Below are 15611 nucleotides of genomic sequence, written 5' to 3' on the forward strand. Positions count from 1 at the left end.
TGGGATTAAACAGGATTACAGGTTATGTCAGGCTTGCTACGGTTCCCGGCGGCCTTATGCCGATCTGGATCCTAGCGCCGGTAGCGGTCCGGGTTTTCGGGGCGTTACAGAGTGGTATCAGAGCCCTAGGTTAATATGGTCGGACCTAGAGTGTCGGGCTCACAGATGTTATAGCAGGTCAAGCACAATAGGAAAGGTCATGTCCACTAGGATAGGATGCGGAGTCCTGTCTTACATGATGATGTGATATGCCATGATTATATGCATGTGCATAAATGATATGTTATGTATGCGATGTATGTGATGAGGGTTCATGTGTGCCCACATGAACCATATGATGCTGATGTTTGTGCTATGTGTGGTTTTTCAGAAAACAGGATGAGAGGAACTCGTCGATCTGCAAGATTGACTGGAGTGCCACCTGAGGATGAGGGCATGAGCGCCCATCCTCCAGCATTGCCTAGGGCAATGTCTAGCAGGTCCAACAGGGACCGAGCAGTGAGAGACCCTAGAAGGTCTCTGGATCTGGGTAGAAGCAGATCAGTACGAGGAACAGTTCAGGGAGGAATGTCAGAAGACGTGGGAGATGACATGGATGTGGACCAGAGGAGGGATGGCAGTTTGGGGATGAGTATGTCAGAGGAAGGCATGGGAGAGTCCCAAGGAGACACTCGGGCCTCGGGTTTTGTTCAGCCACCTCATTACCCACCTTTCTCACAGAATCCCGGGTATTCGATGGGAGGTACATCGGATTACCCTAGTTTTAGCCCTTACCCCACACAGATGCCATACCCACCATATTACCCACCATACCCACAGTATCCTATGTATCCACCACCACCCTACCATCCAAATCCAGCAAACCCTACTACAGAAAATGTTGTACCTCCTCCACCAGCAGCAGCACCTACTGTCCCAGAAACCCAAATACCTCAACCTAGCTCATCTGGAGGGAGCAAGGTCAGAATGACTGATTATATGAAGTTGGGTGCTCCCCAGTTTGAAACCGGTGATGACCCGTTTGCGTACCTTGAGAGGGTCAAGGCGATAACAGATGAGATAGGGGCGGATGACAGTAGAGCCATTCAGATGGCTGGGTTCACACTAAAATGCAAGAAGGCCCGTGAGTGGTTCAAGAGCTATGTGAAACCGAGGGTGGATAGTCTATCATGGGAGGAGTTTGCTAATGAATTTGCAGGATGGGCTTTCCCTGATAGTTCAAGGGAATTGAAGATGATAGAATTCGAGCAGTTGAGACAAACTGATGACATGAGTGTAGATGAATATACTGACAGGTTTATGGAGTTGCTGCCATTTGCTGGGCAGAACCTTGATACAGACCAGAAGAAGTCAAGGAGGTATATCATGAAGCTCCATTCCAGGTATTCCTCCTTGATACAGTCAGCAGATAGAGAGAGTTTTCATGCCATAGTAGACATGGCTAGGAGGATGGAGGCTAGTGCTATCATCGAGGGAAAAGTCAAACAGTCAGCAGCACAGCCTTCTGGTTCCAAAACCCCAGGTAAGGGAAAAGTGGATCCTTCTTCCTTAAGCTAAGGTAGTAAGAGGTGGGGCAGTACCACCAAGAAGTTTAAGAAGAACAAGTTCTGGAACAAGATCAAGTCAGGTCTGGGATTAGGAAGTGGCTCGAGCTCAGGTGCAGAGAATGCAGTATGTAAGAAGTGTGGGAGACCGCACAGAGGAGTATGTCTGGTTGGGACATCAGCCTGCTTCAGATGTGGGCAGGAGGGACACATGGCACGAGAGTGTCCTAGAGCAGCTTTTGTGGCACAGTCCCAGCAGACAGCTTCTGGTAGCGTAGCACAGCCAGTAGCTCCAGCCATGACACAGGCCAGTGGCAGAGGCAGAGGGAGAGGGTCAGCCTCTTCTTCAGCAGGGTTCAGAGGTGAGGGTCCGTCAGCTCCAGCGAGGATCTTCACCATGACACAGCAGGAGGCAGATGCATCTAACACCGTGGTGGCAGGTAATTTAGTCATTGGGTGTTCTGATGTGTATGCATTAATGGACCCTGGTGCATCTCATTCTTTTATTGCTCCGAGGGCCGTAGAGAGGTTGGGATTAATGGTCTCTGGGTTAGAGTGTCCTCTCTGGGTCAGTGGACCCAAGTGTGATCCATCAGTGGCAGAGTCAGTCTGTCAGTGTAGTCCAGTTTTTGTTGAGGGGAGATGCATGTCCGCCGACCTTGTGGTTCTAGAGTTGATAGATTTTGACGTCATTCTAGGGATGGACTGGTTATCTACCCATGGCGCTACCTTGGACTGCAGGGACAAGGTAGTCAGGTTCAGAGGTCAGGATGGATCAGAGGTCGTCTTCAGAGGAGACAGGAGGGGTACACCTAGAGGTTTGATCTCATCTCTTCAGGCTCGTAGGTTGCTTAGGAGGGGATGTCAGGGGTATTTGGCTCATGTGAGAGAGCTAGACAGTCAGATTAGAGAGCCCGCCGCAATGCCAGTGGTCAATGAGTTTTTAGATGTGTTCCCAGACGAGTTGCCAGGTTTACCACCTGTTAGGGAGATAGAGTTCGAGATTGAGTTGATGCCTGGAACTAGACCGATCTCTATCCCTCCCTACAGGATGGCCCCAGCCGAGTTAAAGGAATTGAAAGAACAGTTGCAAGAATTGGTAGACAAGGGCTTCATCCGACCGAGTACCTCACATTGGGGTGCTCCAGTGCTGTTTGTAAGAAAGAAGGATGGATCCCTTAGACTTTGTATCAACTACAGGCAGTTGAACAAAGTCACTACCAAGAATAAGTACCCATTGCCAAGGATCGACGATCTATTCGACCAGCTAGCAGGAGCGGGTTGTTTCTCCAAAATAGATCTGAGGTCCGGGTATCATCAGTTGAGGATCAGGGAAGAGGATGTGCCAAAGACGGCTTTCAGGACCAGATATGGGCATTTTGAGTTCCTTGTAATGCCGTTCGGGTTAACTAACGCCCCTGCAGCATTCATGGACCTCATGAACAGAGTGTTTAGCCAGTACCTGGATCACTTTGTTATTGTCTTCATAGACGATATCTTAGTGTATTCCAGGAATGCAGAGGAGCATGCCCATCATCTGCGGTTGGTTTTGCAGACCTTGAGGGAACATGGCTTGTATGCCAAGTTCTCCAAGTGTGAGTTCTGGCTAAGGAGCATTTCGTTCTTGGGGCATGTAGTGTCAGAGAATGGTATAGAGGTAGACCCCAAGAAGACAGAAACTGTGGCTAACTGGCCTAGACCCACTTCAGTGACGGAGATCAGGAGTTTCTTGGGTTTAACAGGTTACTACAGGAGGTTCGTTCAGGACTTCTCAAAGATAGCAGCTCCTCTGACCAGACTGACCAGGAAGAATCAGAAGTTTCTGTGGACCGACCAGTGCGAAGAGAGTTTTGACGAGCTTAAGAAGAGGTTGACTTCAGCACCAGTTTTAGCTCTACCATCTAGTGGAGAGGACTTTACAGTCTTTTGTGATGCGTCCCGTGTGGGACTGGGTTGTGTGCTTATGCAGAATGAGAGGGTGATTGCTTACGCTTCTAGGCAACTGAAGAAGCATGAGTTGAATTACCCCACACATGACCTTGAGATGGCAGCAGTAATCTTTGCACTCAAGATGTGGAGGCACTACCTCTATGGGGTAAAATGTGAGATCTTCACAGATCATAAAAGCTTGCAGTACATTTTGAGTCAGAGGGATTTGAATTTGAGACAGAGGAGATGGGTAGAGTTGCTGAGTGACTATGATTGCAAGATTCAGTATCATCCGGGTAAGGCGAATGTTGTGGCTGACGCCCTAAGCCGGAAGTCACTAGGCAGTCTATCCCACATCACGGTAGAGAGAAGACCAGTAGTGAAGGAGTTTTACAAGCTCATGAATGAAGGTCTACAGCTAGAGTTGTCTGGTACAGGTGCTTTGATTGCACAGATGAGAGTGACACCCGTGTTTCTGGAGCAGGTGGCTCAGAAACAGCATGAGGACCCAGAGTTAGTGAAGATTGCCAGGACTGTTCAGTCAGGCAAAGATAGTGAGTTCAGATTTGACAGTAAAGGGATCCTTCGCTATGGGAACAGATTATGTGTACCAGATGACATAGGGCTTAAGGGAGACATTATGAGAGAAGCTCATAATGCAAGATACAGCGTTCACCCTGGAGCCACCAAAATGTATCAGGATCTGAAAAGAGTATATTGGTGGCCAGCTATGAAGAGGGAAGTGGCACAGTTTGTGTCAGCCTGCGAGGTATGTCAGAGGGTGAAGCTGGAACATCAGAAGCCGGCTGGAATGCTTAACCCGCTACCTATTCCAGAATGGAAATGGGAAAATATAGCTATGGATTTCGTAGTGGGGCTACCGGCGGCGTCCAACAGATTAGACTCCATATGGGTGATTGTGGACAGACTTACTAAATCTGCTCACTTCATCCCAGTTAGGAGCAACTACTCTGTGGATAAGTTAGCGCAGGTGTATGTTGATGAGATTGTCAGACTGCATGGGGTCCCGGTATCTATAGTGTCAGATAGAGGGCCCCAGTTCACCTCCAGGTTTTGGCGGAGTCTGCAGAGTGCTATGGGTACCAGGTTGGATTTCAGTACTGCCTTCCATCCCCAGACCGATGGACAGTCAGAAAGGACCATCCAGACAATAGAAGATATGCTCAGAATGTGTGTGCTGGATTTTGGCGGTTCTTGGAGGTAGCATCTACCTTTGGTGGAGTTTGCCTACAACAACAGCCATCATGCTAGCATCGGGATGGCTCCATATGAAGCTTTATATGGGAGGAAGTGCAGGTCACCTGTTTGCTGGGAAGAAGTTGGAGAAAAGGCCTTGGCAGGGCCTGAGCTTGTTGAGATCACCAGCAGGGTAGTACCCATAATCAGAGAGAGAATCAAGACAGCTGCAAGCAGACAGAAGAGTTATGCAGACATCCGCAGAAGACTAGTAGAGTTTCAGGAGGGGGATCTGGTATTGCTTAAGGTGTCTCCAATAAAAGGGGTGGTTCGGTTCGGGAAGAAGGGTAAGCTGGCTCCGCGGTACATCGGACCCTTTGAAGTCTTGCAAAAGATTGGGAATGTATCGTACAAGCTGGATTTACCTGCTTCAATGGAGAGAATCCATCCGGTTTTCCATGTTTCTATGTTGACAAAATTCGTGTCAGATTTGGGCAAGGTTCTTAGTGAGCCTGATGTGGAGATCCAAGAGGATCTCACCTATGTTGAGCAGCCAGTACGGATCCTAGACACCCAGATCAGGAAGCTGAGAAACAAGGAAATCCCGATGGTGAAAGTCCTTTGGAACCACCACAATATGGAGGAATGTACTTGGGAGACACGGGAGTCTATGCTCCGGCAATATCCTCATCTCTTTTAAGGTTAGTCTCTATGTGTTTCATGTGTATGTTATGTTGTTTGCTATGCATGTGCTAGTTGAGGAACATTCGAGGACGAATGTTCTTAAGGGGGGGAGAATGTAATGAGACACGGGAGTCTATGCTCCGGCAATATCCTCATCTCTTTTAAGGTTAGTCTCTATGTGTTTCATGTGTATGTTATGTTGTTTGCTATGCATGTGCTAGTTGAGGAACATTCGAGGACGAATGTTCTTAAGGGGGGGAGAATGTAATACCCGGCTAGACTCCGGTATCGGAATTCCTACCGTCCGGTGGAATCTCGGATGTCGGAAACCTCTAGAAGGGTAAAAGCATGTTTTCATGAAATGTTTTCATGTTTTGATGATTTTAAATATGATTTTAAAAGAGTTTTTGCATGAAAAGTCTTTGGAGGAAAACTCAGGTTCGATCGCCGAAAGTCAGATTCGGCCGCCGAACTTGCATGCGCTTCGGGAGTGCTTTAGGCCCCCGAAAGCATGAGTGAGGGAAGTCCAGGTTCGGCCGCCGAAAGTCAAGTTCGGCCGCCGAACATTGCATGGATTCGGAGGCACATTCGGCCCCCGAACGTGGCCTGGCCAGCCACCTATAAAAAAGGGGACTTAGCCGAAATGGGTGAGTTTTCTCCCATTTTCGGCCACAGCTAGCTTCCAACCTCCCTCTCCCAAATCTTTTGTTCTTCCTCCAAATCCCCACCATTTTTCTTAAGTTTTGAGCTTGCATTGAAGGTTTTGAGCTTTTAAAACAAGTTTTGGAGCTTGGGAGACTCAGGAGCCCATTTGCTTGGATCTCCGAGTTTAGATCGTCTCTCTCTCGATCTTCAAGAGGTAAGAGCCGATCTTGAGCTCAATGTATGTTTTTAACAAGTTTTAAGTAGATTTATGGGGTAGAAATGCATGTTAGGGTTATTTGAATATTTGGGTTTATGTTATGATTTCGAACAATGTGTGTTGATTGTGTGTGTTTGAAGTGTTGTAGTTGGGGTATATGACTGTTTGAGACCCCTAGGAACTTGTATGCATGTCCTAGTTGAGCTTTATGCATAATTTGAGGTTTTGGGAGGCAAGAGGTTCATGTGAACCAAGTTTCTGCCCTTCTGGCAGAAACCAGGTTCGGCAGCCGAAGGGAGTTTCGGCCGCCGAACCCCCTTTGTGGAGGCAGCATTCGGCTGCCGAAGTTGCCACCGAAAAGAGACTTTCGTCTCTGTCTGGGACTTTCGGCCGCCGAAGGTGCCGCCGAAAGTGCCCGACTTTCGGATCTGTCCAGGACTTTCGGCCGCCGAAGGTGCCGCCGAAAGTGCCCTGTTCAGCCATTTCATGCATATTTCTATGTAATGTTTTCCTGATGTTTTAGGGGGTTTTTGGGGAGTTTATTAGAGTTATGTTTATGTATGATTGGTCCCTCATTGGAGTCCACCTGTGTAGGTTCGGACCCGAGGAACCGAGGACCTCAGCAGTGAGATAGCTGCTTCAGAGTCAGTAGAGCTTCAGCCAGAGGTGAGTGGAATAAACCTTAAGTTTTTAAATAAATGAAATATAACTTTTTGAGCATGTTTATGCATCATATATGCCATGTGATATTATAGGGTGTTTGCATTAGTAATCACGAATATGTTGCATTGCATAATATGATGTGGATGCGGATTGGCTATTGGATGATCCTCTAGTCCTCCTATGATATGATATGATGAGGATACGGTATGGATTGCCAGTGAGGCCCATTCTACGCCCCTGGATTATGTTAAGAGAAAGACCAGTGAGGCCCATTCTACGCCCCTGGCATATTGGAATGTTATGTTATGTTATGTATGTAAGAGAAAGACCAGTGAGGCCCATTCTACGCCCCTGGCACGATTGGACTATGTTGAGGACTATAGGTGACAATACCATCCTTATGTGATATGTTTGTGATGTGTTGCATTTCATGGAAGCATGAAATATTTTAATATATGTTTTCTCTATTCTGCTCACTGGGCTTTATAGCTCACCCCTCTCCCCTAACCCCAGATGTGCAGGTACCGGGTAGATCAGGAGGTTAGCCAGAGTATGGAAGCTATGTTTATGTAATAGTTAGATTGTGGACATGACAATTGTATTATGATGTAATGTAAAAGTGTTTTAAGTTATGTTATGTAATTTGAATATTGAGGATAGAGTTGTGCTTGACCAATACAGATTGTTAATCCCACTTGTATGTACATGGTCTTTATGATATGAGATATGAGGTTATGTTTCAACCAAGCTTATGTATGATGAGATACCCCATTGGAGCATTTGATGAGGGCTCCAGTGGAGGTTTATGTTATGTTTATGTTTATGTACAGGTTGAGCTTGGTTGTTATATGAGAATGTTTACAGGTTTATGAGTATTGTTGATCATGTATGGGATTAAACAGGATTACAGGTTATGTCAGGCTTGCTACGGTTCCCGGCGGCCTTATGCCGATCTGGATCCTAGCGCCGGTAGCGGTCCGGGTTTCCGGGGCGTTACAATTTTCCTAATAATGACTAGGTCAAGTAAATAACAAGTAATTAAAAGAGGGGGGTTTTGAGTTGATGGATTAACACTAAATAACAAAAGAAAGCAATAATTTAAAGATGAGTAAATCAATAAGAGAAAAGCTTCTAGTTGAAGTATGGATCTATTTCAGATTGTTTAGAATTGATCATTGATTCTTTAATACTCCTATTTATCTCAATAAATTAGTTTAGGATGTGGAAGACGCTTCTCACGATCCAAATTCCTCCTTAGTTCTAGTTTGATTAGGAAACGTTCGCTAATCAAACACTAGTTAACAAGTTGCCAAGGAACGTCCTTGGGGCCTTTGGCATCGAACAACTGTTAACTGCATTAAGACTTAGAGAAACCTAATTCTAACCTTGCCAACTGCGTGGTCAAGTTTAGATCATGCAACTTGATTAAATTTTTGTTCAAATAATATAAGCAATTACGGACTTAAATTCTTCAAACAATTGTTACTCAAACAATTAAAAGCAATAGGCTTAAATTGATTCTAAAAGCAAAGCAACAATTATAGAAAGATCAAATTGCATAAATATTGAAAATAAATAGAAGTTTAACAATGGAGATTTAAATCTCCCAATTCATCACAAATCTGAATTTTCCAACTTCAACTAGAAAGGAAAGTGTTTAGCCACTCATGGTGGACAAAATCACAAAAGAAAAGAAAGAAGAGATTGCTGCGTTTCTGGAGAGTTTCTGAAGCTGAGAGATGATCAGAAGATGCTCTGCTGGTTTGGAGGCTCTCCTTTTATAGCTGAAGAATTCCATCCATCTAGGGTTTCAAAATCCCTTTTTGATTTGGTGTTTGACTCCTCTTTTGATGTTGAATTTAATTGCAATTGGAATTTCTTGGATGAGAAGCTCTTTCGTGGCTCTTGGTTTTATGTTGGTAGTGATTGGGTTGGAATTGGACTTCTGAAAATTCGGATTTCTGTTTTCTGCCCAATTTCCCGCTCTTCTGTCAGTTTCTGCTGTCAAAGTGATTTGCCCGGTGATTTGAGTGTTTTGGGCAAATCACTGACCCAATCACTTTTCTGTGAGTCAGTCCAGTTTTTTTGCTCTCTGTCTTCTGCGAGTGATTTGGCCAGTGTCTTCGAGTGTCTTGGGCAAATCACTTGCCCATATCACTTCTGCCTGTTGCCTCCAGGTTTCTGCTGTCAAAGTGATTTGCCCGGTGATTTGAGTGTTTTGGGCAAATCACTGACCCAATCACTTTTCTGTCAATTTTCTGCACTTTTTCTCCAATTTTCCAATTTCTTCCTTTTCTGTAAAAACAAGATAAAAACCATAAATTAAACTAAAAAATGTGTAAATAAACAATAATAATTATGATAAAAATGTGGCTAAATTATGCTTGATCATGCTTCCTTGGTGCTTCTATCCCAGAGAATTGAAAAGATAGAAAGGAAGGTGGATGTAATTCTTGAAAGGTTATTTTCAGATAGGACCGATGGATCTGGTTTGAATTTTGCGTACTATAATTCCTTTAGTGTAGATCCCTCAGCAAAACTATCTACTCAATCACGACAACCCACAACTGATGAACCTTTTACCTAACCATCTCCACTAAATACTATGCAACCTTCACTTATGGTCTCACTTAAAGAAAAATCTGTTGAAAAATAACCCACCTCACCAAAAGAGCTTTTGAACACTCAGAAGTAAGGTGAAAGCACTTACATCCTCTATTCCAAAACCATATGCTGATATTATTGCTCCAGTCCCTGTAAGAAAATTTTCAAATGATGAGAGTGTCATCATGAATATTTATTTTCGTTCTAACAGTAGATAAAAAGGATCTTCCTAGCAAAATATCAGAAGAATTTGAGGATTTATTATCCTACATAGGAACCACGTAAAAAGCAGCAGAGAATATCAAATTATCTACTTGCACTAAAATATCCTCTAACACCCCATTAGGATAAACAATAGAGCGGTCAATCAATTGAATCACCACACCCTTTTTTTTAATGGACCAATATTCAAAGATTGAAAAACTGACAAAGACATGATATTTATTGAAGCACCTAAATCACACATTGCTTTTTTCATACCAACACTACCAATTTTAATAGGAATAGCAAATATAACTTGATCTTTGCATTTAATAGGAATCTTTCTTTGGAACACAACAAAAATATTTTCATCCATACAAACCTTTTGATAACCTACCAGCTTCTTCTTTTTGGTGCATAATTTCTTTAAGAATTTCACATAGTGAGGTACTTATTTAATTGCATCAAGCAATGATATATTTACCTCTACCTTGTGAAATCCCTCAAAGATCTCCTTCTCTTCTTTCTCTTTCTTTAATTTGGCTAGCCTTTCTGGAAAAGGAGGTTTGATTATCCAGGTATCAAGTTCAACATGTGCAGGTGTTGGAGCTGATTTACTGTCTAATCTAAATACTGCACTTTCAATCTCCAAGTTTGCACTTTTGTCGTATCCACGGCTTACCTCACGAGGTTTATGTAGTAGGTCTTTTTCACTTTTCAGTGTAACAACACTTACATTCTCTCTTGGATCGACTATTGTTTGGGAAGATAGCTTGCCTTGAGTCTCAAATTTGCCTACTGAGGTTGTTAATTGACTCATTTGCGTCTCCAAGTTGCGAATGCTTGCTCTTGTTTCCTGCTGAAATTATTGAGTGTTAATTGTTAAACTTTTGACAATATCCTCAATAGACATACCTGAATTTGATGAAGGTGTTGGTTGTTATTGAGGTTGTCTGGGCTGAAAATTTTTGAGATCCTGGCTTAGCTCCATAGCTTAAATTTGGATGGTCTCTCCAACCTGGATTATATGTATTTAAGTAGGGATCATATTGTCTTTGTGGAGGACCAGAAAATTCACTCATTACTTGCACTTCTTCTTTTAATGAATGACACATGTCTGTGGGATGATTAGTATTAGTGCAAATTGCACAAGCTTTGACTTGTGCTTTTTCTATAACAAGAGCTTGAACCAAAGTGGTTAGATGAGAGAGTTTAGATTCAATAGAAGAGGCGTTTACCTTATTAACTCTCCTTAAGAGCCTTGTAAGGGTCCAAATTGCTGTGAGTTTGCTGCCATGATGGATATCAACTCTCTAGTCCCTTGGGGTGTCTTTTTCACTGTCGCACCTCCATTTGCAACATCCATCATGCGCCTTTCCATGGGTGTGAGTCCCTCATAAAAATGGAGCATGAGTTTTTTATCTGAAATGTCATGTCTAGGACAACTTGGATATAGACGTTTAAATCTCTCCTAATAATTATGAAGAGTTTTTGTGTCCTTTTACTTGATTCTCGATATTACTCTTCTAATTGCAGATACTCTAGAAGCGAGAAAAAATCGATTTAAAAATAATTTCACCATCTCTCCCATGTGGTGACTAAACCTGGAGGTAAGTCATATAGCCAATCTTTTGCATTATCAACTAAAGAGAAAGGAAAAGCTCTTAGCTTGATTTGCTCTTCTGAAACTCCTTATGGTCTCATACTGGAATATACTATATGGAACTCCTTTAAGTGTCTATGAGGATCTTCCTTTCAACATCCCCAAAAATTAGGAAGGAGATGGATTAATCCCGATGTAATACCCGGCTAGACTCCGGTATCGGAATTCCTACCGTCAGGTGGAATCTTGGATGTCGGAAACCCCTAGAAGGGTAAGACCATGTTTTTATGAAATGTTTTAAGATATTTTATGATTTTAAGCAAGAAAGGAATTGAGTTTTTAAAAGAAAAAGACCAAGGAGACATTTCCAGGTTCGGCCGCTGAACGTGGGATGGTTTAGGGGGACAAGTTAGGCTTCCGAAAGTTTCAAAGGTTCGGCCGCCGAACCTCATGTTCGGCCGCCGAACTTCATGTTCGGCCGCCGAACTTGTATGAGTTTTGGAGGCACTTTAGGCTGCCAAAAGGTGGTCTGCCAGCCCCTATATAAGAGCTCTATGGCCGAAACGGGCGAGTTTTCTCCCCATTTTCGGCCACGGTGAGTTCTTGCTCTCCTATGGTTGTTTTCAACGTTTTTCCTTCCGATCTTTCATGTTTTAACAAGCTTTACGTTGATTTGAAGATATTTGAACAAAAAGAGCAAGTTTTGAAAACTTGGAGACCAAAGAGCGGATTTCTCCCCATCTCCGAGTTGGATCGTCTCACCTCTCGTTCTTTAAGAGGCAAGAGTAGATCCATAGTTCCTTTAATATTTTAAGTAAGTTTTATGAAGTTTCATGGGGTAGAAATGCATGCTAGGTTATTTTTGAGTTCATGGGTTTATGTTGAGTTATTGTGCAATGTGGATTGTTCATGTGTGTTTGATGTGTTGTAGTTAGGGTTTAGGATAGTTTGAAACCCCTAGGAGCTTATATGCTTGAGTATGCATGTTGTAGAATAGGAAAATGCATGTTTGAATGAGTTGGGAGGCGTTTATGCATGTTGAGCTGAGTTTCTGCCCTTCGGGAGAAACTCTGGTTCGGCAGCCGAAGGTTCTTTCGGCCGCCGAACCTGCCTGTGGTAGCATGAATCGGCTGTCGAACCCTGCCCCCAAAAGTGGACTTTCGGCTCTAGAAGGGAGTTTCGGCCGCCGAAGGTGCCGCCGAACATGCATGAGTTTCGTCTCTGGAGGGAATCTTCGGCCGCCGAAGGTGCATGACTTTCGGCTCTAGAGGGCCTTTCGGCCGCCGAACCTGCCGCCGAAAGTGCCCTGTTCAGCCCTCCTTTGCATGATTTATGTGATTGTTTTAAGGTGTTTTAGGGGGTTTTTGGGGAGTATTTTAGAGTCATGTTTATGGATGTTAGGTCCCTCATTTGAGTCCACCTGTGTAGGTTCGGACCCGAGGAACCGAGGACCCCAGCAGTGAGATAGCTACTTCAGAGTCAGTAGAGCTTCAGCCAGAGGTGAGTGGAACTAAACTTAATGTTTTAAATTGAGAAATTAAATGAAAGTTTTAGCATGACTCACGCATCATGAATGCCATGAGATATATTAGGGTGTTTGCATTAGAATTCACGAATATGTTGCATTGCATAATATGTTGTTGATGTGGATGAATGTTGAATGATCCATTAGCCCTCATATGTTATGACATGATGATATGATATGGAAGTCCAGGTGTGGCTTGCACTACGCCCCTGGCACTATGTAAGAGAAAGACCGGGTGTGGCCTGCACTACGCCCCCGGCACAGTTGGTTATGTATGATATGTTATGTATAAGAGAAAGACCAGGTGTGGCCTGCACTACGCCCCTGGCATGATTGGAATATGTAGAGGGCTAAATGGTGACAAGTTCATCCTTGATATGATTAGTTGTGATGTGACGCATTCCATGAAAGCATGAACCTTTAATATAAATATTTTATTATTCTGCTCACTGGGCTCTAGTAGCTCACCCCTCTCCCTTAACCCCCAGGTTTGCAGGTACAGGGTAGACCAGGAGGTCAGCAAGAGTAATGAAGTTATGGTCTTGTAATAGCTAGTGTGGACATGATGAAAAATGTTGATATATAATGTTTAGTACAGTTATGTAATGTAATGATGATGTTGAGGTTTATAGTTGTGCTTGACCCTAGTTGTTTATTAATCCCTTTTGTTTACATGATCTTTTAAATGTAATGATTTTAATAGATGACTATGTTTAACCAAACTCAATGTATGTTATGTCACCCCATTGGAGCATAGTTGAGACTCCAAAGAGGGGGTTAATGTTTATGATTATGTTTAGTGCTTCCACAGGTTGAGTTTGGTGATTGAATGGAAAGAAAAGTTCAAATTTTTATGTATGTTGTTGATCATGTATAGGATTAAGCAGGTTCACAGGATGAATGTTTGGCTTGCTACGGGTCCCGGCGGCCTTAAGCCGATCTGGATCCTAGCGCCGATAGCGGACCAATTTTCGGGTCGTTACAGAATGGTATCAGAGCCCTAGTTTCATATGGTCGGACCTAGAGTGTCGGGCTCATAGATGCTCTAGAAGGTCAAGCACAATAGGAAAACCATGTCCACTAGGATAGGATGAAGAGTCCTGTCTTGATTGATGATGTGAAATGCCATGATCATATGCATGTGCATTAATGATATGCTATGTATGTGATGTATGTGATACGGGTTCATGTGTTTGCACATGAACCATTTGATGCTAATGTTTACGTGATGTGTGCTGTTTTTCAGTAAACAGGATGAGAGGAACTCGTCAATCTGCTCGATTGAACAGGATGAGGGCACTGATGCCTATCCTCCTGCATTGCCTAGGGCAATGTCAAGTAGGTCCAGCAGAGAAAGAGCAGTAAGAGACCCTAGAAGGTCTTTGGATCTGGGTAGAAGCAGATCAGTGAGGGGAACAGTGTAGGGGGATATGTCAGAGGATGTGGGGGATCAGATGGATATGGATCAGAGGAGGGATGGCAGTCTTGGAGTTAGTATGTCGGAAGAGGGAATGGGAGAGTCCCAAGGAGGCACTCAGGCCTCGGGGTTTGTTCAGCCACCGTACTACCCACCCTTTTCACATAATCCCGGGTATTCGATGGGAGGTACATCGGATTACCCCAGTTTCAACCCTTATCACTCTCAGATGCCATATCCACCTTTCTACCCACCGTACCCACAGTACCCTATGTATCCACCCCCACCCTACCATCCAGGTACAACAAACCCTACCCCAGGGGATGCTGCACCTCCTCCACCACCAGCAGCACCTACTGTCCCAGAAACCCAAATGCCCAAACCTAGCTCATCTGGAGGGAGCAAGGTCAAGATGACCGAATACATAAAGCTGGATGCTCCCCAGTTTTAAACCGGTGATGACCCGTTTGTATACCTTGAGAGGGTCAAGACAATTACAGATGAGATAGGAGCTGATGATAGTAGAGCCATTCAGATGGCTGGGTTCACACTAAAATTCAAGAAGGCCCGTGAGTGGTTTAAGAACTATGTGAACCCGAGGTTGGACAGCCTATCATGGGAGGAGTTTGCAAATGAGTTTGCAGAATGGGCTTTCCCTGACAGTTTAAGAGAATTGAAGATGATTGAGTTCGAGCAGCTGAGGCAAACGGATGAAATGAGTGTGGATGAGTTTACAGACAGATTCTTGGAGCTGTTACCGTTTGCTGGGCAGAATTTGGATACAAATCAGAAGAAGTCAAGGAGGTATATCATGAAGCTCCATTCCAGGTATTCCTCCTTGATTCAGTCAGCAGAGAGGGAGAGTTTCCATGCCATAGTGGATATGGCTCGGAGGATGGAGGCTAGTGCAATCATCGAGGGGAAAGTTAAACAGTTAGTGGCACAGCCTTCTGGTTCCAAGACCCCATGTGGGGGAAGGTTAGACCCTTCTTCTCTGAGTTCAGGCAGTAAGAAGTGGGACAGAGGCTCCCGGAAGTCCAAGAAGAATAAGTTCTGGAGTAAGATCAAGTCAAGTCTGAGATTAGGAGGTGGCTCGAGCTCAGGTGCAGATAATGCAGTATGCAAGAAGTGTGGGAAGCCGCACAAAGGAGTATGTCTGGTTGGGACGACAGCCTGCTTCAGATGTGGGCAGGAGGGACACATGGCTCGGGAGTGTCCTAGAGCAGCTTTTATGGCACAGTCTCAGCAGATAGCTTCTGGTAGTGTGGCTCAGCCAGCAGCTCCAGCCGCGACTCAGGGTAGTGGCAGAGGCCGAGGAAGAGGGGCAGCCTCTTCTTCAGCGGGTTTCAGGGGTGAGGGCCCGTCAGCTCCAGCACGGATCT

Source organism: Manihot esculenta, chromosome 10 (genome assembly GCF_001659605.2).
Source record: "Manihot esculenta cultivar AM560-2 chromosome 10, M.esculenta_v8, whole genome shotgun sequence".
NCBI lineage: Eukaryota > Viridiplantae > Streptophyta > Magnoliopsida > Malpighiales > Euphorbiaceae > Manihot > Manihot esculenta.